General features: G+C 46.6%; 1 long non-coding RNA gene across 1 annotated transcript; it reads left to right on the top strand.

The window, feature by feature from the left end:
• Positions 1-297: 297 nt before the first annotated feature.
• Positions 298-5,458, top strand: LOC137210893 (uncharacterized). The gene is made up of 3 exons (XR_010936775.1): positions 298-683; positions 2,918-3,057; positions 3,520-5,458. It is a non-coding gene; the product is annotated as an uncharacterized lncRNA (long non-coding RNA).
• The last annotated feature ends 20,856 nt before the right edge of the window (positions 5,459-26,314 follow it).

Below are 26,314 nucleotides of genomic sequence, written 5' to 3'. Positions count from 1 at the left end.
CGTGGGATACCTTTCCCAGAACTCATGTTCTCAGTGGGAAACTGAAATAGCGCGTGAGTTACCCTAAGTAGATTTAAATAATTAAATTCAAAAATTCTCAAACCACTTGCTGTTTCAAATTTATTTCTTTAATAACAACTCAGACTCAGCAACAGACCAGATTAAGGCTTCATTTATTCGAAATTTAAGGTATATCCAGCGCCCGGTGTTGTTTTTAAGTATTTAAGGGGAAATTCGTGCGTGGTGAAAATGAAGAGACTGCAACATTATAAATTCATTTCCTCTGTTAGAAGCAGGGCCGCGCCTGCCCGCTGCAGCTGTTTGGAAGGCAGGACCGCCAGGCTGGAGGGCGCACCCCGTGAGCAGACGACCCTTTGTCTCCCCACGAGGGGAGACGTGGCCAGACCCACACCCTTCGCAAGAACTATTTCCTCAGTGGCGCCAGGCAGTTGGGCAGGATCATCTGGGGTGGTTTTCATGTGGCAAAGCAAAGCATCCTCTGGGATTCCAGGGCAACTTCTAAGGATCCACTTTCATCCGTGACCTCAAATCAGGCCTTGTACCAGGCCCCAAAGATGGGAGGCCACTGTGCCCCGGGCAGGGTTCGATGACCTCTGAAACCACCTGCCCTGATCCATCCAGCAAAGCCAGGAGCGACTCAGAAAACAGGTGTTACATCGCAGGTAACAGCCCCACGGTACTTACTATGCATGCTAACAATTTTACAAACAAGTGAGTTTCTTATACATTCATCGCCACCCCCAGGCATTCATATTCTTTTTAAGTACAGAAACCTTAATTAGATTTTGACCACAGACCCGGATTTGACTTACCCTGACAGGGTTTCCATTAGTGTAATCTGTGGGGGAATTCAGTGTTTTAACATCTGTGTGCCTGAGGCCTATCTCACATTTACTGCAAAACTCTGAAAAGCCTCCCTTGTATGGCTGTATGTTTCCTCACGCTCCCAATTTCACAGAAGTCATTTCAGCACCAAGTGGTAATTAGCAAAGGGATGGGCCTCAGCTGACATGAATGCAATTTATTGTTTTCCACGAGGCCCTGAACCAAGCAAACAAAGAACACAGCCTCCCTGTCTGGCATTTGATTAACTTGTATTGTGCCATGCACCTTACTGAAGGGAGATCTTGAAGAGAAATTCAGCAGTTTGTGTGTGGCAACACACAGGCTTTGGAAGAACATTTATTTCGGTTCAATTAGGCAACTTTTGTAGTACCTCAGCCTGTAATATAGGACAGCCACTTTTATAATTATCTTCCATATTAACTTTATCATCACCAGACTTTTGCATAAATGCAACCTTTCATCTTTAAAATGCCAACACTTCTTCAATTTTGGCAACCGTACAGCACTGCTAATTATTTGCTCATTATGTGTGGTTAACTGATGAATCATTAATAAATGAATGAATGGCTAATATATTTTTATGGTAATTGGAGATATAACTGATTGCAGACTTCCTTAGTTTCTCAAAGCGGCACTGAATGAGCAGTGGCTGCCTAATTGTTTACAGATGATATTTATGCCTCCACCCAGCGTTTCCCACAGTTGTGGTTTATCACTGGCATATTCTCATCAGTCTGGGGTGGTGGCTCGCCGAGGACCAGTCTGGACAGAGGGGAGTGGGCAGCAGCACGACCGGGCTTCCTTTCTTGTGTTTCTGTCACCTCATTTGTTTCAGCTCAGCTGACATGTAACCACGTATGGGCCTCTTGGCCATTTTGCTAGCCATCTGAAGACTCCTCATGGACTCTTATTTGCTTAGGCATTGGCAAGGCCACAGCTAGAACACTGCTGTGGTTACCCCTACTCCAAAACTTATAACGAGTTGAATGCTGACACACAAACACGCATGCCATCCAACTGCCACTTGTCTTGCCTGGCGTATGCAAGGGAGCTGTGGCCAGTGGCCACCCAGCCTGGTGTCTCTGTGGTTGAGTAGCTAAAGGAGACTCTTTGCGAAGCTTGGTTAGAAGCCTGGAGTTCAATTTGCACCACTGACAGAAGTCCAGAAAATAAGATCAGCCAGAGATCCTTAATGCCATTCACTGACGCGCCATTCCATGGCTGGTTAATGGGTTTGGGAATAACTGCTGCATTAAAAAAATGATACCCGTCACACTGCAAATCAGTTATCACCTATAGTTAATAACAAAGAGTCCGTATTTGTTGACAATTCTTATGAAAATGAAGGCTAGGATACTGGCCAAATATGGCTTGTTTAGCTACTTATGAACAGACGGAAGAGCAAGTTAAAAATGCAAAGGAGATTACCAATTCTTAATTATAATTATTTAACCAGGTGGGTAGTTTCTCTTAATGAACATTTCCATGAAAACAGAATAACTAATGACAGTCTTAAAGAAGCCTTTGTCTTTCCATGTACTAATGATCACATTTATAAATATGCAGCAAGGCCCCCGTGTACATTGCTAATGATAAGTAATTAAGCACCACGCGTGGGAAGCCAGTGAAAAGGGTCATGTTAATGCGAGAGGAAATTAAAAATGCAATAAAATAAGTTGCCTAGAAAAGATTAAATAAACTTCTGGCTTCTCCTCATTCCAGAAGGAAAAGAACGGTGGTTTCCCCACTCTCACAGTAAAGCCGTGTCAAGCCGTTCAACAGCTGGTTATAAAGTCAGGCAGTACAAGTGCTCAGTTTGCTTTCTGCCCACATCCCCATTTGATCCTACGGGTTTGCAGGCAGAGGGCGTGGCTTCAAAGGGCACTTTGGGTCACTGGAAGAGAAGATGGACCCCTGGAAAAGGAAGCACTTGGCCAGAAAGGATGGATATTTGCCACTGGCAAATTAAACTGGACTTTGGTTGTTACTGTTGATGTACCGCTTGTTCATTAAACTACGTTGACCAACCTGTTTTTTTCTCATTTTCTAGAAGAAAAAGAGAGGACAAGATGAGTGCCTTGCCAGTACAGTAGAATAACCTCTGTCTCTCCTCACATGCTTCCTGACCAGACAGCAAGCTCCTGGAAGGTGAGACCATGACTCTGTTACCAGACATTGCACAAGATACGGGTGAGTGCTTAGTAGATGCTGAGTGAACGAATGAAGGTTCAAATCAGATCAGCTCTAAACATCACTCCCAATCCAAGCAGCCCTGCCACCCAAACACTCGGGCTCAGTGGAAAGATCTGGGCCAGTTCCCTCTCTCGTTCAGGTACTAAGAAAGGCACTAGTTTTTAATTCCGTGTACCATCACTGAAAGGAACAGAAACGTGAGGCTTTAACAAAGGATTGGTCTTTGCAAAAAATCATAGAGTTGGCTGTAAGACTCTTGTTTGGGCATTGAATAGGAATCCCAGTATTTCTGTTAAGCATTAATGACACATAGACTGAATCAGTTGCCTTATTGGCAAAAGAAAAGGGACTTGTATTTAGATCTCCGAAGCTCTTTAATAAGGGCAGTTTTGATTCTTTTTTTAAAGTGTCTTAGTGAAGCTCTTAAACCACTGAAGCATTTTTCTTTCAACATTTCAGACTCGATCTCAAGCCTCTCAAGGCTTCTCCAGCCCCTTACTCTTCTCTGAGGTTAATCCCTCAGTGAGGGGAATCGAATTTTCTGCAGCTGCATCTAGGGTTAACAAGAAGGCGAACTTGATCTGAGGAAAACAGCAGCAACAAACAAAAATTAAAGCTCGGTTGGACATTTGGGGTGGTTTTTCCTTTCTGGGTTTTTTTGTTTGTTTGTTTTCTTTTTTCTCTTTTTTTTTTTTTTTTTTTTTCTTAAACAAGTTCTAAGAAATAAGGCAGAAAATCCGGGGCTTAGATCTTTCCGCCTTGTTCTAATATTCCTTCTGAATTCAAAGGAATCATTTCCTTTTACGTAACATCTTCAACAAGGCCACACTTCTTTTGTTATCAGAGTGTTGTCATCTGCAAGCCCGCTTGACCCTCATAAAGGCAATTTAGTGCCTGACAGTGGAACAACTTGTGTGCGGGCCTAGATCTGCCTTACAAATAAGGGCTGTCAGGGAAACCTCTAGGGAGGAGGCGGCCGGCTCCAGGGACACCCAAAGTACATCTCTCCCAAACTTCTCCGCAGGCCTCGGGTTTCTGGAGGGCAGGCCTGTTCTCTCCTGCCGAGAAACTTCAGCCGGCGGCGGGGACACTGCGAGCTTATCCTGACCCCCAGTGGCCGGCCCTGTCATCCGACCCACACCGGCTCCCACTCTCTCACCGCTCCCAGGTTCCCCACCTAGATCCCTGGGACCCAGGCAACCATGCGCTTTCATTGACAATTAAAACAAACTTCGGTTCATACCAGAATCAACTGAGTGAAATTTCGCAACTGCAAGTTTCACAATTCAATTCCCTTGAAGCAAAACCAACAGTTTCCCTGAGGTTTCACTCCACACCTCTCCATTTGTTGTTTACTTCCGCCTCAAGTTTCTCTTCCCACACAGCATTTTATTTGAGAGTCAGGCACGGAAGCGGTTTAATTATGTTTCTGGGGGTCCCCGCCTCGTGCCTGCCCTGGCGCTGAATCAGCATCTGCGCGCAGCCGGGATGGGAAGGGAGCCCGCGGCCGGGCCCGGCCCGGAGGTGGGTATTTATGGCTTCGGCTGTGCCAACTGCCCGGTGGAGCTGGAGCTGGTTCATTTCGTCAGCCACCGAAATCAAACAACCTGAAATAAACCTTCTGTGCCAGTGAATAGAATGCAGTCAGCAAACACGTCTGACCCCGGTGGTAGCGATGCCGGATTTAGCCAGCGAAAATACGGGACGCCTTGAGACAGCTTTATACTGAAATCGTTGTTGTTTATCTGAAGTTCAGATTTAACTCGGGCTTCTCCTTTTCATCTGAACCCCAGCTCGTGAAGAAAGGAGAGGCTCTGTTTTATGGTTTTACAGATCAGCTTCTGATCAGACCCTCGGATAATCGAGGGGGTCTGGGTACCCCCTAAGAGTTAGGTGAGGATTTTTTTTTTTTAATCGTTAGGAAACTAGGAAGAGTATGGTTTTTCTGGTGGCCTCTCCGGAGGCTAGGCATTGGCCCATTTCTCAGACTTCAGCCCTGTTCCTCTTCTCCTCCCTCCCTATTTCTCCAGGGCAGAGGCAGGCCCCTGTCCTGAAGCGTCCCTTTCCCACAGTCAGCCTTAAGGAACATCCCCGCTGTCCTTGCCCACAGATGTTGAAACAAAAGTCACAACCAAGGTAACTATTTTTAGGGAGTAATAGATTAAACTGCAGCTGGGTCTTGAAGGGATAAAAGTGGCTACATTCTGAACTGCTGTTTGTATCCACTGACATGTAAAAAAAGTAAAAAGCAAACAGGTTTTGCATTACTGTTACCTTCCTTTTAAAAAAAGGGGGGTGGTGGTGTGTGCTATAGCCTTGGGAATACTGTCTGTACTGTTAGGGCAGCTCTGAAAACCACCTCTGCAAGCTTGTCAGTTAAACCAAATGTTAAATGGAAAAAATTTGGCGGGATTTAAAATTAGACCCGCACACATTACTTACAGATGTTTCCATGAAAAACACTTGAAACTGAACCACACCAAGTAATAAACCCCACAATGGTGTATTTTTTATACTCCAAGTTAATTTTTATTATATAAGTAGCTGTATGAAGAAGGTATTGCATACTGCTTAAATTAAATACAGAGGAATGAAATCAGCAGTATCCCTTTACAGCATATGGCCCAGCAAATCAAATTACAAAGCTTTCCACATCTCATTAACTGCAATGAGTACAGTGAGTTTTCTAATAAGTCACATCTTTTTCATGTGAGTGGTGAGCAGCGACTTATTGTAAGAATTCACAGGATGACCCTTGTGCTGAAATTAAGAACTAATCTAAAATGGGCAGGGTCAACTGGTCAAGACTGATCATAACATTTCCTCGTTATTGTTTTAGTTGGCATTGAAGCATATGTTTTCCTGGTGCCCCAGCTGAAAAATGCCTTTGATAATTTCACTGACAGCAAATAAGCCACACACTGCCATTTAATGAGTTCGGGCAGGATTAGCTGACAATAAAGAATACAGTATAAAGGTTTCTATTAGAACTGATGTATTTTTTAGCTGAAAAAAGTCACATGGAAATGCTGAGCTGACTTCTCCCTTGTGATAGCCCTGGCGGTGATGCAGGTGAAGGGCAGGAGGTGCACGGAGTCTGGGGCTGGCCAAGACCGTACTTTGGGCTGCAAACGGTCAAAGGCAAATACCAGCTGGAACCCGCACTCAGATGTCGGTTCCTCTTTTGCACAACAAGGAAAAAAATACTTCTACAATTGCTCATCATGTGGCCTTTGGTTGAGATGAATTACCAATTTACAACCTCTTGTGTTTGGAGAGAAGCAAACTGTGCTCTTTTGAGGCAAGAATCAGGAACCTAAAATCATTCAAGCCTTCTTGTTTATAAGGCCAGAGTGAGGCCAAAAATCCATTTCCCTCTGTGCTCTAAGCCCTTTCAATGACAAGTCTCCCACCATCTGCACTAATAAATATGGACTGGTGTGTGTATAACCATACACTGAGGAGAAGGGAAGAGTGAAAGGATTTTAAATGGTTGCAAATTGCTCTCCTGCTGAGATAACAGCAGTTTGCATGTGAGCCTCAGTTGTTACACATTAAGAATGGGCATTTGGCTTCTTTTCACACAGCTGTGAGAGAAGTGGTAGGTTTCTGAATGACCAGAGAGAAAAGGGGTCTGTTGTTCTTAGGGACACAGGCTTGCTAGTGGCATCTTGCCCAGAAGCTCTTTCTGCACAGCTCCAACCATGGGGACGAGAGACAGGATAGGCAGACCAGCCCCCAGCAACTGGAAGCAAAGGATCCCTGGAACTGGCCAAGTGAGCCCTGAAATGGGAGCCACAGCCCCAAGGCTCAGCAGAGACCAAAGGGACCATAAACGGAGGCCAGGTGGAAGGTTGATGTAGCCTAACGTGTAGAAATTTATCCTTGAGGTCAAGGTGAGTTTCCTGGGAGGATCTGGGGGCTTAAAACTGTCTCTTAGGCCCAAGTGGTCGTAGGGAAATCTTAGGAAGATGCAGAAGACTGCATTAAGAAGGTGGTGTAGAGTTGGTGAGGCCCAGCAGTGTGTAGCAGCCTAGGAAAAGCACCCAGACCTGAGGCTCAGAGGTCACCCCCCAGACAGAAAGAAGCGACTCCCTATTCTCAGCAAAATGTAACAGGCACCTGGGGGAGCTTCAGCGTGACTCACCAGCGAACCATGGAAGAGTCCCCGGAGCCAAAGGGTAGCCACGGGAAGTGGAGTGCCCTGCACATCAGAAAGTGCGGGTGACAGGTGCTCAGGACCACGAGAAGACCTTCTGTCCAAATGCTTCTAAAGATGTGCTCCCACAGAAGGCGGCCTGCCCCAAGGTGGGAAGGTGGGACACCAGTAGCCCACACCCCCTGCTCAGGTGAGGAAGATGTGAGAGGAGGGGGCCCTGGGAAGCCAGGGCTACTGAAGCATGGAATCCAAGGAGGACATGGAAACAGGAACCGAAACTGAGCAAAGGACCAGCCACTGGGACCAGCCTTGGAAGACGGAGGCGAGAGAGATCACCGAGGAGGGGAGACTCTTAAGGAGTACCTGCGGCTAAACCCCTGGGAGAAGAAGGAGCTGTTAGGGGGCCAAGCCTCCAGGAACATCCAAGGCAGAATGCTGGGGTGGGAGGAGGAATTAAATACAGTCTCTGGTATAAAATACAATCCTCCTCACCTAATCCCTGGTGAGAAGGAGTGAATGGTTACCACCCAAAGCAACTGTTCAGCAGCAGTGTACGTGGTTCACCCACCGTGTTATTCTAGGTCTTCCCAATGAAGTCCGTACTAGAGCCTCTATCATCTGATTTCACCCTTCAGTTGAAACCTAACCTGCCAAGCCTTCAGTTACACAGACCCTGGCTACTTACCTGGAACCTAGACAAGGACAATCACTGAGTATTGCTAGCTAAAATACAAACCAACTAATATTTGCACAGCTTTACAGTTTATCTAGTGCTGTCATAACGTTTCTCATTTGCCCTTTATTACTACACCGTGAAGAATGCAACTTAGCCATAGCTAGGAAGTAAACGAGCCAGATCAGACCTAACTCTTCAGAGTCCAAGCTTGGTGTAATTATTTTTTACAGCGAATAGCTTTTATGTACTACACAGGTAACACTTAAATGCTCTGGCAGCCTGAGGGAATACCTAGGTTCTACTCTTGAGAGAATATAGTCAAGGCTTGAGGCAAAGTTCTCCAGAAGAAAGCATCCTCTCCTTATCTCAGAATAGGTCTATATTTAAAGTGTATGTGATGGGTCTTCTGCCTTTATTCCTCCCTGACTAGGACAGTCAGAACAGTGTTGCCAAGATAACACTCTTAGGACAGATGACTTCTAGGACCCTGCGCCCCACACCTGCTCATTGACTGTGCTTGGAATCAGAGCCATAGTTGCTATTGTGTCAAAAGAAGAACATGAGAAAAAAATCATGTCCAGACCTGAATGACAGACAAAAGGACCATAATAAATGACCAGCATGGCTTTTAAGGCAGCATAAACCTGGGGGGGCAGCTGGCCCAAAGGGAGTGGAGCTGCTGAGTAGTGCCCTCTGTGTGAATCTGCACCTTCCTTCCCCCATTTCTTCCTCTTTATTCTGGCTCCACGATGATGATGCTCAGCATACGGTCATGTCTAAAAGGAAGCTCTCCTCTCTCTTCATTCTTGCCCCCAGCTCTAGCGGGTGACCAGGACCCAATTTAAAGTGGGTTCTGGATGAAGACATAAAGGCTCCAGATGAAGGTTAAAAGTTGGTTGTGCAAGTAGATTATAAAAATTCCGGTCCATGTAGGAGGTTGGAGGCCTTGTCTCTACCGCGCTTCCCTGAACCATGAGGCAGAATGAGGCAGCTGTTTTATTGTGCTTTGCTTTATTGCGCTTTGCCGATATTGCGGTTTTTACAAATTGAAGGTTTGTGGACACCCTGCGTTGTCAGATGATGGTTAACATTTTTAACAATAAACTTTTAAAATTAAGGTACGTACTTATTTTTAGACATAATCCTATTGCACATTTAATAGACTACGGTATAGTATAAACCTAATTTTATATGTGCTGGGAAACCAAAAAATTCGTGTGACTTACTTTATTGCAATATTCACTTTATTGAGGTGGTCTGGAGCTGAACCCACAATATCTCCGAGGTATGCCTGTACTAGACACTCCTTATCCACTTCCCGAAGCAACCAAGCATAGTACCGAAAGCCCAAGGCACCGTTATGCAGATAATTGGCATAAGACATGAGTCTGGTGTTAATGAACAAGAAAAATGTTTAAGCTTAGGGAAACATTCTTCCTGTTCTTCCTCCTCTTCTTTCCCAAACTTTCCAAATGCTACCCTTTGGCCCCTCACTATTTCTTGCAGCCCTTCTTCATCCCAGCCAATAATAGCTTCTGGCAATCCCACCATTTTCTTCCATGTCACCTCCAAGCTCCTGCCCAAGTCTCCCCAAGTGCTGGGAGTGTCTCCTTTGTGTTTTCTGCACTGCTTTCCTGTCTTTCTTTGAAGGTTCCTCTTACTGACTCCAGGAAGACTTCGTGGTATAGTTGTCCTTCCATATCTGCGGAGGGTTGGTTCCAGGCCCCCCCCCCCCCCCCAGCTCTCTGCAGATACCAAAAACCACAGATGCTTGAGTTCCTTATAAAAAATGGTGTAGTACAGCCGGCCCTCTGGAACCCATGAATATGGAGAACAACTGTACTCAATTTCCAAACTAGCAGATCACCAAAGCCCCAGCCTTGTATGTTACTTATGTATTGAAAACTTCAACAATCATTTCCAAGATTCATACAATATTCCAGGCTGGAAAGGACACGTGAATCACAGAATCTGTCAGTTCTTCAAACATTTCTCTAGCTATGACAACTTTCATCCGTAAAATGAGGGATCTGGGCCTTCACTTCTCATGTTCTAGAAGTCTGCAGCTTGCTTATAGTCACACAGCTCAAGTGTACTGAGATCTGGGCCAGAGGTACAGCTCCCTCCCTTCTTAAGGCTACCCTCCGCTACATCACACTGTGTGTGCACGTGCAAGCATAAGCCAACCTGTCTGCCTCCGAACCTCTCTTACAATGCTAATCAATTTGAGACCAAGGAACAATTCTGACCTTTTATATGCTTAAGTACTTAATACAGTGTTGGCTACTGGATTGCATCTTCCTAACTGCAAACACTCTACATTAACCATCTCTTGTTCCACCAGCTACCACCCCGTCCCTTGATGTTTCGCCTATGAAGATGCCTGATAAATACTTTTGAATGACTGAATGAATAGAGGCCCTCCCATTTGGGGTTACCTCAATCAGTACTGCTCACCAGCTGACTAGAACCAAGCTCTCTAATTCCCAGGCTGGGTTTCCCTCCAGATATGTTCTCCTGTGGTCTTGGTTCCACCGTTAAATAGGTGTATCGCTCAGAAGTTACAGAACCTTGCTGCACCTCCATTTCCTCATTTAAAATGTGGATAAAATAGAACTTACCTCATATGGTTGCAGTCAGGATTCAATGAGAGAATCTTCAGAAACACTGAGAACATTGCCTAGCAATACATAGCAAAGTACTGAATAAATATTACCTACTGTTATTTTATACTTCACTGAGCATAACCTTCACATCACATCACTGTGATCCTTGCTGAATTTGTTGACTTTTCAGAAAGATGGTAACCTCATGTCTGTCTTGGTCTTATCCCCAGCATGGTGGTCTGGCAGGTGGTAGGGGGTCGATAGATGTCTAAATGCATCCATGCAAGGATAGGAATACCTTATGGCTGACACAAATTTCTACAACATTTGGACAACCTTTGTGCTTGTAGGAAAACATTTTGCAGCAAATACAGAGAGTCCATGGGATGGCTGAAAGGCAGTGCTCAAAATACACATGACGCTGTGCCGTGACAATTTAGTGCCATTAATATACTGTTGGAATATTTTAGATTCACACAGTCAAGGCCACATTTGAGGGTAGGGGGCTATGGGAGAAGGGATTTCAGAAGTGTCTGATTTGCAAAATACAAACACTGCCTTGCCCACCAACTCTCACCACAAACCCTCCACTCCAATTAGATAGAAACACACCTGCGGCCCAGCACCACTCCTTGAGTCCTGCTGTGGCCAGGACCACTCTTCCCTCCTTGACGGCTCCTGCTAACGTGGGTTTTCTCATCATGCCGCAATTCAGGGACCCTCCAGAAACCTAGGGTGGCTGTTCTCTTCTTGGCTTCTGTGTCTCCAAAGCCACAGGGCCTCAGAGAAGCCCGGCTGCCAAGACGACAGCCACCTCCTCGCTGGGCCTCACCATCGCTGGACCACAGGTCACCAGGGATGTCTGAGAAGGCGGCAGCCAGGCCTCTCCCAGGATCCACTCCAGCAGAAAGTAGGCGGCCAGCTTCACCTGCTGAGTGAGGAGGGTGGCAGGACTCAGCTCTGGGAAGACGTGGGACTTTGTAGCTCTAAGAAACTTCAGGAGAGGAATCTTAGGTCTCAGAGCAATTGAAGAGCAGAAATGGGATGGGAGGAAGGAATGCGAGAGCTTTGTGTCTTCTGTTTTTTCGTCCATTTCACCACAATGGCTTCAGCTACCCCTGCAGCCCCAAGCAGTAAGGTGACTTGAAGACCACCACGTGTAGCCACTGACTGATTTGAAAATTATTCCTGATTTGCCAGCTCACCACTCTCTACCTGCCTCAAGATTAGATGCTGCCCCTATCTCACAGTTCTCTTATAAGGGGCTAAGATCAAAATCTCTTCATGAATGAAATTTATCTCACTCTTTGTGACTACGTGCTGTGGTTTGATATCATAGAGTTCTTTATTCTAGTATTTGCTTAATCTACCTATCTAGTTTATTACACGCATTCGTTTTTATACTGCAAGTCCTACACTAGGTACAGAAAGAAAATGGCAACAGAACCTGTCATGGTTCTGTTAGTATTACTATTATTATTATTTGTTGCATATCAAGTCCTTTTGATGTTTAATATCCAGCCTGCCCTCTTATGCATACACACAAACTAATATGGGTCTCTGAAGATACATCATAAATGGGTCAAATTTGCTCAAGATTCATGATTTTTACATAATACTACTACTAAACACTGGTATACCTATTTAAATAATTTTAACGAGATGTTAATAAATGAATATTATTTCCTTGGGATGGCCAAACTATCACGTCATGATCACAACATGAATGTAGACACAGAGGCCTGGCTGCTGACAGAAGTTAAGAACTTGACATCTGGAAGTGTCTCAGGAAGGACCCAGAATGTGGTCCATGAGGTTTCTCACTTGATAGAGCAGCAGGAGAAGCTTCACTCACCTAGTTATGTGCTCATTGCATGACCCTGGTGGGCAGAGTCCACCAATGTAACATACAATTTAAAACAAATTTTTAAAGGAGATGATGTCCCTCTTTAAACTGGCCATGCAACAGTATAAAGGCTGAAATTAAGATTCCTCATGGCCTTCCCATGAGCGTCATCACACTCCTTGGAGAGAGAGGCAGAGGAGGGGTGGGGATGTGCGTGAGGAATGTGCTGGGCCCGTGATGTGATTCTTCTGGAATACAAGGCAGGCACAAACCTCTTGAAGCCAGTTGGAGTCTAAGGTAAGCTGCTTCGCAAACCCTCAGGCAATAATAAAATGTTTTGAAAAGCACTTGAACTTCATATGTTGACGTGTTAAGTCAGTGGAAGCTTCTGTTCCTATGGAGAGGAACTATGAGAGAGCAGAGCAGTGCTGAGGGGCAGGAAAGGAAGAGGCACGCCTCACTCAGCAGGTACACAAGAAGGCCTCCTGCATAGCACGGCCACCAATCCAGCCCAGAATGATGATGGTGCGCCCAAGACAGGTCCGCTTAGTACCCAGATGGTCTTCAGATCCCTTCATGCCTCTTGGTTTGAATCAGGTTTCTTGATTCATCACTCTCCCCAGACCTACTATCGACCCGACTTTCTAGAAACAGCCCCTATACTTATTCCTCCACCCCCCTCTTGGCTATCAACTCCGAATCCAGGGACCAGGCCAAGACACTCTGGAGTGGAGAGACTGTTTGCATTTACTGGGACCACAGATTTTCATGTTACGTTTCCCATAGAGCCTCTCACAAGCCATAGAGACATCAACAAGCTCAGCAAGTTCTCCTGCGAGAGTATGATTTTTGTTCCCCATGACTACTGCTTGGTGATTAATCTTTGTATAATGTTGTTTCCTGTCAAATAAAGCATTGCCCGTAAAAGGATTTCAGTCTCCAAACTTCCCGTAGTTGCATCATACTCTGAACGCTCGTGTCCCAGCACCTGTGCCATCTGGCAGACATTCTAGTTCAGGGGTTGTGCACCAAGGCAGAAAACTTGTTCATCCTAACACCATTCATCACACGCCTTCCTGCGGTCTTCTACAGTGCGAGGCATAGGGAGGGGCTGCGTCACCGGTCAGTTAGGTGCCTCCCTGACCCATACTGTTGAGTCATCTTAACACTATTCAGAACCGTTGCTGTTGGCTCAGCCACAATTTAATACTATATGAAGTTTATCCTTCAACAGGATTATCCAGTCTCCTAGCCTGAGATTTACAATGCTCTTTGAAACAGATAAAATATTTTTTTAATGAAAGAACAAAACAACATAATTATTTACCTATAGAATGGGACAGACCTCTGCCAGTCCAGGTAGAGATGACAGGCACTAGGGTTTGATTGTTCTAATTACACAGACTCTTGGATAGGGGTGGTCCAAAGGACACTTTATTCCCCTCCCTGTTGTCATGATCGCTCTGTTGCAGCTAATCAAACTCTAATTCACTAGAAATCCGGGACAAGAAACAGAAGAGGAAAACAAAGAATGGCTTCTACCAGCCTTCAAAGCCCCATGGGAGTCTCTGATTAAATTTGGCACCTGGGCCGAGCTAGAACGTGCGCTCCATGAGAGCAGAGGCCTTGTCTGGATTGCTTACCAGTGTCTCTCCAGCTCCTAGATGAGCATCTGACACACTGTGGTCACTTAATAAATATTTGCTCAATGAAGCAATGAATGAACAAACGAAAAAAACGAACGAAAAACCCAGGCCAGAGTCTTCCAGAGCAGCAGAGAGGCCAAATGTCACAGTGGATAGAATATGCAATTGGAATAAAATTCCTTGCGTTGAATGCCAAGTCTTCTGACTGGAGGCCCTTGGGGAAATTACCTTATTTCTCTGAGCTATTTCCCCACCATAAAATGGAAAGAACAAAAATATATGTTCCACAGGACTATTTTATGGATTAAATGATAAAAGTCATGTGAATGTATTTCATAAAGTACCAATGCACACACTTGAAATCTGGAAGTCACCCACTGTATCCCACTGACTTGCCCACCCCCACGCTCCTGATACTTCCCATCTGCACTTCCTCTCCATTCCCACCACCACTGCCTTAGCTGTGGTTCTCACGACTCATCACCCAGATGGTTCTGGTCCCTCCCTAATGGGTTTCCTGCCTTGAGGCTCTTCTATAGCCCCCTGCTGCCAATAAGCTTCACAGGTGAGTGACCACTACAGAAGCACAGAAGGGCCCCCCACTTGAGCTTTAAAGTTCTGTGGTTGCCATCTTGAAATTCTTAACTAGTGTTTTGGAAGTGAAGTCCGTGGGACAACAGACCATGCACTGGGGGCTTAGGGCCTTGGTTCATCTGGGCCAGGCCTTCTGCCACCTCCCACCTCCTGGAACAGGTTCTCAGCCACTCACTCACCTGAGCTCTGGCACCCTGGGCTCTGCCCCGCCTCCCTTCTCTCTAAGCCCTCCCAGTGACCACTGCCAACTCCACCACAAGCAGGGGTCCGGGCACAGGTGTGAGGAGGGTCAGGGTTGGGTGAGCACACCTCATGGTGTCTAGGGGTGGACGGGGTCGTGGCTATCTCCACCCTAGGCTGATGGTGTCCCAGTGCATTTGGCAGGTGACATAATGCAGGCAAGCCTTGTGACCACCCCAGACCCAGATACCTATTGCATCCCGACACAGACACTGCAATACCCTTGGGGGCACCGGGCCTCTGGGAAGGAGAGATGCCAGCCCTAGGTGGGTGACTTTCCCACCCCTAGGTGGCCACAGCCCATTGGTCTGGCAGCCCCTGGGGGAGAAGCCCAGCCACCAGTGGGCCACTAGTATCCCAAGTTTTGGGGGTAGAACCCCAGGCTCCTGTGAGGGTCTGCACTTGTCCCACGAGTGTCCCTGTGCCTGAGGAGGGTGACATTAAATGGCAAATTTTAAAAAACACCACGACAGGTTGAGAGACTGAAGAATAAAGGGAAAAGCTCTATAGTTCAGTATCTTTGGCAGCACTAATTTTTGTTGTTTTGAATATTTTTCTTTCTGCACTGGGCCCCAACGGCTGGTCCTGGCTCCTGGGATGCGTCTTCCAAAGCTTGATCATCTCGCTCACCTGTGAGACTCCAACGCTTTCCCATAACATGCAGCATCAAATTTAAGCCTCCTGGCAAGGCCCCCTTCTCTTCCTCATCTGACACATGCTGATTTCCTTAGCTTTATCCCCTTCCACTCACCCACTCTCACCCTCCTTCCTGGTCATCTTGAAATATTAGCAGCTTCCTGAACGTGCCTGGCTGCTTTATGTCACTGGTCCTCACATAGCCTTCTCTCCATTACTGCTTCCCTCCCCGCCCCACTTTTATCTGACCATGTCCACTCAAGCTTCACCTTCTTCCATGACTTTTGCTGACCACCTCCAGCCCCCAAGGCTGAGTTGGGTTCTCCTCCACTGTGTTCCCCCAGCAAACCTCCTCCTCAACCCCAAGAACCTTGTCATGGCCCTTATCACTCTGTCCTACAATCACCGATGTTTCCCCTGAATGTCCACCAGATGGTTTGGTAAAAATTGGGAAGAGGAGGGCTTCCCTGGTGGCGCAGTGGTTGAGAGTCCACCTGCCGATGCAGGGAACACGGCCTCCTGCCCTGGTCCGGGAAGATCCCACGTGCCGCGGAGCAGCTGGGCCCGTGAGCCATGGCCGCTGAGCCTGCGCGTCTGGAGCCTGTGCTCCGCAACGGGAGAGGCCACAACAGTGAGAGTCCCGCGTACCGCAAAAAAAAAAAAAAAAAAAAAAAAAAAAAAAAAAATTGGGAAGGGGAGGGATGAGAGTACTGATAACCATCTGTGATAAGACCTTACAGTTTACTTCACTAAAATATAGGGGAGCCCGTGATGAAGAAACGATCCTTGTTGACATGTAGCATTGACACGGCAGCCACACAACCCACATTCAATATCTGTCTAAAGCAGCTGCTCACTAGCTTTTGGGGGCAATGTAATTGCTTCTACCATGATCTCATGAAGAACCCCCTCCTTATTCCACCACGTTAATGGATTAGTTACTAAGCTTGTAGGTTTCTGTTCCAGGCGGAGAGCAATCCACAGATCAGAGCTTTCCAAATAGGCTGGAGATGGGTAGTTTATTGTATACATCCCCAGTCACCTTGCTTACAGCCCTCAGATTTCAGAACTGTCATTAGATATTCCTTTCAAGAAACACACGAACCCCTAAATCTGACCTACCTCCTCGCCACCCCCTCTCCACAGTGTCTCCATTCTTCAGGCACACTCTAAACTTGGAGAAACATGGTCAGGAGAGAGTTAGACTGTTTCATGTGATGCCATACAGCCTGCTCAACTTTTGCATAGCAATTCAGCAAACACAGTTTTAAGCATTCAATTCTACTTCTACAGCTTCTTAAAATTCCCTGCAATATAATTATACTGATGGGAATGCAGAAAGATAATTGCTTTTAGAGGAAAGTTTCTCCTTTGTTCCATGTTCATCTGGCTTCCAGAAATGGAACAAGAGCCCTTGAACAGCAGAAATACGCATCCATGTGTCTCTAGTTATCATTTATTTACAAAGATAGACCTTGACAAATGTAATTTGTTCAATAAAATTAAAAGGATGCACGATAATTCACTTAGACAAAGAGACTTGAAAGGGGAACGTCATCGGCAGCAGTGCCGTCCATCATTCCAAATGATCAGCTGACTTTGAAGAAGTGGCAGGTGCTCCCCTTTTGGAATGCGGCATTGAAATAGTATTTAGAAGGGGGGAAAAAAGAAAGAGAGCTAGGAATTGGAGCAATTCTTTATTCAGGCAATAATTATACAAATTAGATCTATGAAAGCCAGAGAATGACTGTGCCTTGAACCCTGTCTGTGTGCATAGAACAATGGGAAAATTAATAATTAAATCTATTACATATGCTCATAATTCAATACAAAAGATACCTCAGTAGTTCAAACACTCCTGTATTTTCATTTGAATAAGGCTTTCACACATTCTCCTCATTATATATGTATTATATTTTAAATTTAACAGCTTATTTTGTTGCCTTTATGTTTGAATTAATAAGGGCACATTTTAATGCACTAATGGGGAATTGCATTAGCTGGCTTTGCAGACTAAAACTTTGAAAAATCTCCAGTTTCCCAAGGGTGAAATCAATTTGCCCCAGAACGTGTTGTCTCACAGACACATCTGGAATCTGGGAAGAATAGCTCCCCTCTACAAGCTTCTGATTTGGACCTCTGTATCTGAAAGAGGATCCCCAGAGTCAAAAACCTTTGCTGAATTGAACAGACCCATCAAGATCAAATTCTGGCTTTGGCAGCCTCTTAGCCAGCTAACATGGTTTCCATGCCTGGCCCACGTTATTTTTCCCGAGAGCAAAAATAATTTTCTTATGAAAAAGTAAAGGTTTATTTTGAATCCAATCATTCATTTTCTCTTTTTTGTTTTCTCACTCCCTCTCTCCCTCTGGCTCCCTTCACATCCCTACGTTTAACTCTTCACACTACATCTGAACCCCAGAGAGCAGCGAAGAAAGAGAAGTTAGAGAAGGAAAGAAAGAGAAAGGAAAGTATATCATATAGTGGGTAATGCGGGGTCAGAGGGCGTCACAGTTGCTGGGGTGTGAGATGCCAGTTAACAGCTCCAGAATTACTGGAGTTCCGGGACAGGGGGAACATCGGTTGAACTGGAGCACTGAAATCCGAGGGAGAAAAGTGAGTGCACAAAGCAGGGGCCCCAATTACCTAGAAAACGTAGTGACTCCACTGCGGGACTGAAGGCGACGGATATAATCTATGCACAGATCCATCCCTCTGCAACTCAGAAAAGAGACAAAGAAGTCAGTAGCTGAGAGACAGAGAAAGAGAGGAAGCCTAACCAAATGCTCCTATTTCGGTGCGAAGCGGCTGCCAGCGCCCCAGGCCGCCCAGGCACGCGAGGAGGCGCTTGCCACTGCTGCCACCGCAGGATGACAAGGAGTTTTGTGCCTTCGGAGGAGCGCCAAATCCAATGATGCTAATTGCATTGCAGATTTCTAGCATCATTAGCAATTCTTAAAATTACATTTGCCCTGCTTAAGTTCTCTATTTCCAGCTTGGTATACGAAGAGGGCAGGTCTCTGAAGGGGATATGGGTTACAGAGAAATTCAATTGGACACGCTGGCTTCAGGTATGCAGGTGGAGGCTGGCCTGTGGGGATTCACAGACCAGGAAAAATGCTTGTTTGTCTTATTTTAAATGCTGATTGCCGAGAGAATAAACAAAACCCGCAGCTAAATGGGCCTTAAAGGAATGCTGGGAATTTTGGAAAGAAAAAAAGTCTTGCCGAATAACGGTGGGAACTAGCTCTGTGGGTCCTACGGTGACAAACACCGTCCAAACATCCCAAGCGATGGAGTAACTTGCATTTGAAGTAGTTGGTACATAAATAACCACTTCTCTCTCCTTTTGTTTGTATTTAAAACAAATGAATAAAATCCAGATGAGTTGATGTTTTTGCTTTGTTTGTTTGTTTCCTTAAAGAGAACACATTTGCTCATTAGGAAAGCTAGACAGCCAGCCCCAGAAACAAAAGCCCGAAGGCCACATCTCTTTTTGCACGGACACTTTACCCAACACTTCCCAGCTCAAGCATCTCAGCACTGCTGAGAAGGAAAAGGGACGTCCTGAGAGCAGAGCAGAGGTCAGAATCTGCCTCTCCTTAGACGGTGGCTCTCTGTGCAGCTGGGACTTCCACTGTGGAATCAGTGAGAAGCCACCAACACCACACCCTCAGGAGGTGGCCTCTACTCTGATCTAGCAACAGAAAGGCAGCTGGATCCTGGGTATTTTTCCCAACAATTTACACCATGTAATTAGATTACTAAGCATATGTGTGTGTGTGTATATATATATATATATATATATATATATATATATACCCACACACATACATATATGCACATGCACAGACATGCACATACATACACACACTTAGCAATATATGTTATATATACTGCTCCATGTATACACACACATATAGGAGGAATGTATAGTTTTGATTGGGCCCTCTTTTAATAGTAATTAAGCCAGTTTTAATGAAATACTGTTTAAGGCTCCTGGCAAGCAAAGGAGCCATCTTTTGCAGAGCATGAATAAATTGAGTCACACGTACAAGAGGATGGCTAGCTGTATCAGTCTCGTTTGTAGTATTTATTCATAAATGAGCTCAGTTTACAAACTCTGACTTTCATCAGAAGCTAAGCGATGGACTTGCTGCCACGTGCAGGTCCATTTCAATGAGATGGTACAGCAATATCTGGTGTCCCAAAATATTTTTTGAAAGGGAAAGGCCTGTATGAAATCCCCGTGGTACACGTGAGGAAGCTGACATGCCCCTGAGTTACACCATTTATCTCCAGTGGTGTGGCTACATCAGGAATCCCTCTTCAAGAGTCCTGGGAAGGAAAAAAAAAAAAGCCAGTTACTCTCTTTTCCTTTCTAGCAAGGAGAGGATATCATAGCCCATAAAACAAAGGCAAACACTCGTAATTCAGAGAAAGTTACTCCTAACCCCGAACAAGGGGGGAAAAGCAGGTACTTCTGGATGTCTGTAAAATCAGTTTGGTGAGAGACTACAGCAATGGCTTCTATTTGATCATGCTAACAGCTATCACAGTTTAGCCTTCCTTATTTGCCCAGAGAGCACTTCACATACATATTAGCTCATAATCCTCACCACAACCCTATGATGTAGGCAGTAGTATTCCCATTTTACAGAACAGGAAACAGAGGCTCGGGAAGTGAAGTAACTTACCCACAATCCCAGAGCTCTCAGACCCAGAAACAGAAATCAGACATCGCAAGACCCGCAAACACAGGGCCCTGGTTCTTGTAACCCTTCCTGGTCCTCCCTTTTCCTTTTTCTTCTGCCAACTCATCACTCTCTATCTAGTGTCGATTTGGCCTCACAGCTGAGGCTTAATGTAGTTGAAATTTCCGTCAACTTGCCAACTCCTAGGACATTGTACTTACTAGTAAAAAGGCAACTTCTGGGGAAGGAAGGGAGGGAGGGAGAGAGGGAGGAAGGAGAAAAGAAACTGCCCTTATCCTCAAATCCCTTCCAGATCTGATGGCCCTAGTAAACAGGAAAAGAAGGATACCTGAAGTGTGCTTTCCGCCCTGAGAAGGAAGGAAAGAGACCAGAATTGGCTTATTTCCTGATTCTCCAGAATCGGGGAGTGGAGGGATGCCGTGGTGTGGGGAGGAGCCCGGGATCCGGCCTAGATCAGAGCCCCGCAGGATCAAGACCCGTGAGGGGTACTTGGAGGAAGGAGCCGAGAACTGGAGGAGCGAGCGGGAGCTGGGACCACCGGAGAAACCAGCGGGGCCGGGAAGCCATTTGTGCAGATGGGGCAGAGGAAACGGGCGAGGTGGAAAGGGCGATGCAGACAGGGACGTGAGAGGACAGCAACTGACTTTGAAGTGGGGAAGCTTTATTGTGATTTGAGAGGCAGCTGGGCATCCGTACGGGATCCCGAGGAGAGGAACCGAAAAGCGGAGGCGGGCCCTGGGCTCGCGGCGGCAGGGCCGGAGGAGACGCTGGTCCGGGACGCGCCGGGCTGAAGAGCATCGTGACACCTTCGGCAGGCAGACACTCCCTCCTGCTCCACGGTCCCCACGGCAACCTCTCTAGGCCGATTCGGAGGCGCCCGTCATGCAAGCGTAATTTGTATCACGTCTGCAGCCTTTTAAAAATAGAAAGACGGGGAGGTATATTTAGCGCCCCCAAACCCTCGTAACGATGGCACTCAAAGCAAATGTACCGTTAATGACATAGGAAGCGGGTGGGAGGGGAGACGACGGATGAGGAACAAACAAGCTTAGCCCCTTTGGTGTTTAAAATGCTGAATTGGAGAATCCTAACACCAAATGGAGCATGACTCCCATCGCCAGGCAGGACAATACCAGGCCTTCCCCCAGAGAGGAGTCGTCCTTTTAATGGGAGGACAGTGTGGCGAGAGGTGGCCAGCCTGACCCTGTGTGGAAACCCCGAGAATTCCGCGGCGCCCAGGCGAGTTCTCCCCGGCTGCGACCGCGCCTGGGGCCGCGAGGATGTTCCTTTGGCGCCACCTAGTGTCCGAGGCGGAGACAACGCCCTGGCGAGGGCTGCAAGGGCAGGCTGACTCCAGTCCTGAGACCTCAGACTCAGGCCCCGACCTTGTCGTCCTGTGGACCAGTAATACCCTTCGGCTGAGCAAAAAGTCTCCCAAGACTCCTGTTCCTGCTGCTACCAAATAGAAAATAAATAGAAAATTTTCCAGAATAAGTGGAATAAATGACGCTCCCTCTGGATGAGACATCCATGAGGTGATGTCTGGTTTTTCCTAAATACAATGGCAAGTCGATTATTAATTCATCCCGAAAAAATATAGACGCTGTCATCGTATAAATATGAGTCCGGAGCAGAACTGAACCTCAGACCCTCTGGAGGGGCTACCTCTGAGAAATACTGAATTAGAACTTTGGGTGGGACAAAGATGACTTTTTACTTTTTATTTAATGGTAAATTGAAGGCCTCCAGAGAGAAAGATCCTGCAGTGTAATGGAAAGAAGAGAGATCTGGGTTCCAGGATACTAGGGTTCTGACGTTAGCTCTGCCCCCAAGTATCTGTGTGACCTTGACAAAGGTCAACCAGTTTTTACCTCTCACAACGACGCTCTGAGGTTCAAATTGTTGTCTCCACATGATAGATGAGTCAATACAGGCTCCTGGAGGTTACTCAAGGTCAGAGAGCAGGTCAGCATCAAAGCCAAGCTTCAAACCCAGGTCTGCTCAACTCTAAAGAGCACATTCCTTTCACCTAAGACCTTGAATCCCTCTGTGCTTTGGCTTCGCCATCTACAGTACGAAGGGGCTGTGTCAGGTGGTCACTTGTTCCCTTCCTCAATCAGCAAATTCTGATCTAAGGTCTCTCTAGTCCGTTAAAACCCACTTTTAGTGCTCACAAACCCTGTGGTGATAACAAAAGGGCCTTTAAAAAGGATTCATCCATCTATAAAAACCATTGGATTTTATTTTCAGTTATGGGCAAGAGAACACCAAAACAGACATGTTGGAACATCGAACCTCCTCTGAAATTTAGGTTGGTGGGGAAAGCGGAGAAACTCTATGGGGGCTGGAGTGACAACTTATGGATCTGTGACAGAAACAGACCTGCAGGGCACAGCTTATCTCTTGAGCCACTGGCCTCCCAGGGGATAATTGCCTTCTGGTCACTGTTTAGACTTGATAAATACATGAAATCAGGCAAACAGTTTATCTGGCTACCAGTTCAGATCTGGACAGAACTAGATTAAGGAGTCAGGCATATTTGCAATAACCTCAGAGATAAACCCTTCCTATCTGAGGCAGTTTATCTCCTCCTCAAGGGTTGTTTTGCCCAGTAACTACCAACACCAAGAGAACAAAGGGAGAGACACACCAAAGGGCTCCAAATCAGCTAGGAACCCTCTCTTCCCACTGACCCTCGGCAGGTCACTAGCCTGAGAGCCAGGGGATGGGGCTCTGCCCTTGTCTGGAAAGCCTGGGGAAACATGTGGGCGAAGTAGCCAATCCAAAGCCAAGGTTACCTGACTCTGAGGTCAAAGTTTTCTGCACAGGCTCTTCCCCTACCTCAGAGGGGCAAGCCAAAGGAACTTCAAATGTCCCCAGCAAAGATAAGACCAGGAACTGCAGTTTAGATCTTGGACCCTACTTGGCCACAAACTTCCCATGTGACCAACGGCATGTTCAGACTTCTCTGGATTTGTTTCCTCAATTCTAACTCAGGGCTTAAAGCTAAATAATCTCTAAGACCCTATTGAGGCATTCCGTGGACCAGAATCAAACCCTGCCCTTTAAGGTTTCAGAGGCCACAGCTTCACTGAAGTACCATCTCCCTCACTTACATTCTTCCTCAGTTCCCATCCCAGCTTAAACTCCTCTCGTTTCCTGGCATTCCCCTATCGTTCCCCAGTCACATGCCTCCATCCTCAAGCTCCTTCTGACTGGCTCTAGCAGGCAGCTGAGGAGAACTTTCCACGGGTTGCAGACACACCTTTTATTTTCCATCTGTCGTCAAGAAGTGAGGCCACCCATTGCCCATTCCCTCCTCCCACTCTTCCACCTTCCCACCAGCAGACTCTTCAGCTCCTACAATGTTCTGTTGGGGGATGGCTGGAGTCTTCCTCAAACAAGATCACTTGGGGTCAGATACTGAACCAGCTGCCCTCAGACCCACCTCCCTCCCTCACACCCAGCCCTGAAGCAGGGGCTCCCTTTAGGAAAGCAATGGGCTCAGCGGGGCAGCAACTCAAAGTCTTTGTCACCTGCCCTGAAGCCCTGGCCTGACACCATCTCTTAAAAAAAAAAAAAAATCCTGTGGAGGGAGGCTTCCTGGGGACCCATAATTGAGCTATATTCCAGGAAAGAACTTGTATAAGAAAGGAATAAAGCATTGTTTTCCCAAGAGCCTTTTCTCCCTAATCTTGCACCTTATTTTCCCTGTGGTTGTAGGAGAGACAGGGAAAGTGCAGTCGGTCCTCTGCATCTAGGGATTCAACCAACCGTGGATCAAAAACATTCAGGAAAAAACAAATTCCAGAAAGTTTTGAAAAGCAAAACTTGAATTTGCTGCGCTCCAGCAACTATGTACATAGCATTTACATTGTACTAGGTATCATAAGTAATCTAGAGATGACTTAAACTATACGGGAGGAAGTGTGTAGGTCTTATACAAATACTACTCCATTTTACATGAGACTTGAGCAACCGAGGATTTGGGTATTCACGGATTTGTGATCCACAGGGGATCCTGGAACCAATCCCCCAGGATACTGAGGGACGACTGTAAGAAAAAGAGAAATCCCAGAGGGTTGAGAACAGAGCAAACATTCTGTCATCTTTGTGGTGACAGAATGATCTCCTTCTCTCAGAGTTCCCCCACTGCGCTGGCCTCACCATAAGCATGTATCACATGCTAGTTAATGAGTGGAGGCAGCGTTCTGATGGAGTTACTCAGTATAGAGGATTACAAAAGTGGATGCAAGCAATGGCTACCTCACCCTTCAGGCCAGCCCGCAGCCCTCCTCCACCCTCCCAGCCCAGCCTCACACCAAAGCGATGGGAGGAAGCTAGGGTGTACCCTCTAAGGAAGCCGCTCTCCTACCCTCCAGGGCCAGTGTGCTGTCCAGGTGCCTCTGTTCTCTGCCTTCCTTCTGAGCAATGATTCATGGCAGATATTAGGGAGAAAACAGCATCCTGCAATTCTTTCTACCATTTCTCTTATCTTTACAGAGTTCTTATTAAGCAGTATCTTCAAACTTATTTATGTGATGTCATGCTAGGAAGCAGTGTTGTCAACATGCCACTTTCCATGAGCACTGAATTCAGTCTCAATAAGGGCCAACTAAATGCCACAGAGTCTCCACGCAGACTCTTCTCTATGCATGACTGGAAGCCTGGATATCCACAGACAGAGATAGGGAACCCCTAAAGATAATCAGATAACGGCAACTTTTGCTTCCTGCGCAGTTGAAGAGCTCTCCTTTCCTCTCCTCCTCTGGAGTGATTAATCCAGGGACGCCAGCTGCTTGCTGGAGCACAAACTCAGTACGCTCTCAGAAGCCAACTCAGAGGTGGGGACACAGAATCACGGGGGGCTGCCCATTGCCAAAGAGCTAAGTCATTACCCTCTACTTCACGTTTTTGTGAGCTCCTTTTTGTGTTGTAAAAGACACATATATGTCTTTTATCCCTGTTTTCATTTTGAAAATGGGCAGGAGGAAATGGGAAGGGGAAGTAACTAGACTTGGGACACGTCAAGTGCCAAGCACAGTGTTGGGAACTTGGCATTCTGCCCAAGCCCTCCAACCTTGGCCAGTGGGGAAGGGGAATGGGCATTGCCTCTTCTTTCATGTTTGAATAAATGCTCATATTTGAAAATGGCTTGAACCACAACCACATATAGTGGGGAGAGCGTCCCTCTGAGAGCATCCCTTTCTTCTGGTCAGGTAGACCTCTCTTCATCCTCTGTTACTTCCATCATGCCATCCCCTTGCCTGCAGTGCCTTTCCATGCTCCACACCCTCCTTCTCCACCCACTTCCTCTTTTCAAGACTCGTTTAGGGCTTCCCTGGTGGCGCAGTGGTTGAGAGTCCGCCTGCCGATGCAGGGGACACGGGTTCGTGCCCCGGTCCGGGAAGATCCCACATGCCGCGGAGCGGCTGGGCCCGTGAGCCATGGCCGCTGAGCCTGCGCGTCTGGAGCCTGTGCTTCGCAACGGGAGAGGCCACAACAGTGAGAGGCCCACGTACCGCAAAAAAAAAAAAAAAAAAAGACTCGTTTAGACATCATCCTCAAGAAAGCTTCCCTGATTCTCTCCTGTCCAATTCAGCGTGGTTGGGCAGCCACATGCATAGACCTCTTGGACCACAATTGTCACCACTGTGTTGTAATGCTCTGCTTGTTTTTCTCTTCCCCAAGTTACTGTGAGCTCTCTGAAGACAGAGTCCGGTTCATGTTTGCATCCCTAGCATCTATTGGTTGAATTCTAGGCCACCATGTACCCCAACCACCCCCTCTGTATTCTAAGAAAAAGATGCCTTTCTGGAAGAAGGCAGGTCCATCCCTCCTACCCACCCCATATTATACTATCTGCCCCCAAGCAAGGCTTGACCAGCGTATGACTCCCTTGTTCAAATCAGAAAAAGATGCTCCTTCCTCCCAGTGGACGTGGCCCTACAGCAAGGGGCAAGGCTTGGCAAGGAGAACGTGAGCTGGACTTCTGTCTCCCCAGGCCCCTTTCTCCAGGCAACCTGGACAGCTGCGTTGGGCAGCCCTGGTTGAGTCCATCACTCAGCCGTGAGCATAGTGACGACTTCCCCTGACCTCTGGCTCAGGCTCTGAGATACCAGGCTGCCTTTCTACT

The sequence above is a fragment of the Pseudorca crassidens genome, chromosome 2 (assembly GCF_039906515.1).
Source record: "Pseudorca crassidens isolate mPseCra1 chromosome 2, mPseCra1.hap1, whole genome shotgun sequence".
In the NCBI taxonomy this organism is placed as follows: domain Eukaryota; kingdom Metazoa; phylum Chordata; class Mammalia; order Artiodactyla; family Delphinidae; genus Pseudorca; species Pseudorca crassidens.
Note: the sequence above shows the minus strand (reverse complement) of the source record. Positions and strands in the feature narration are given on the sequence as shown.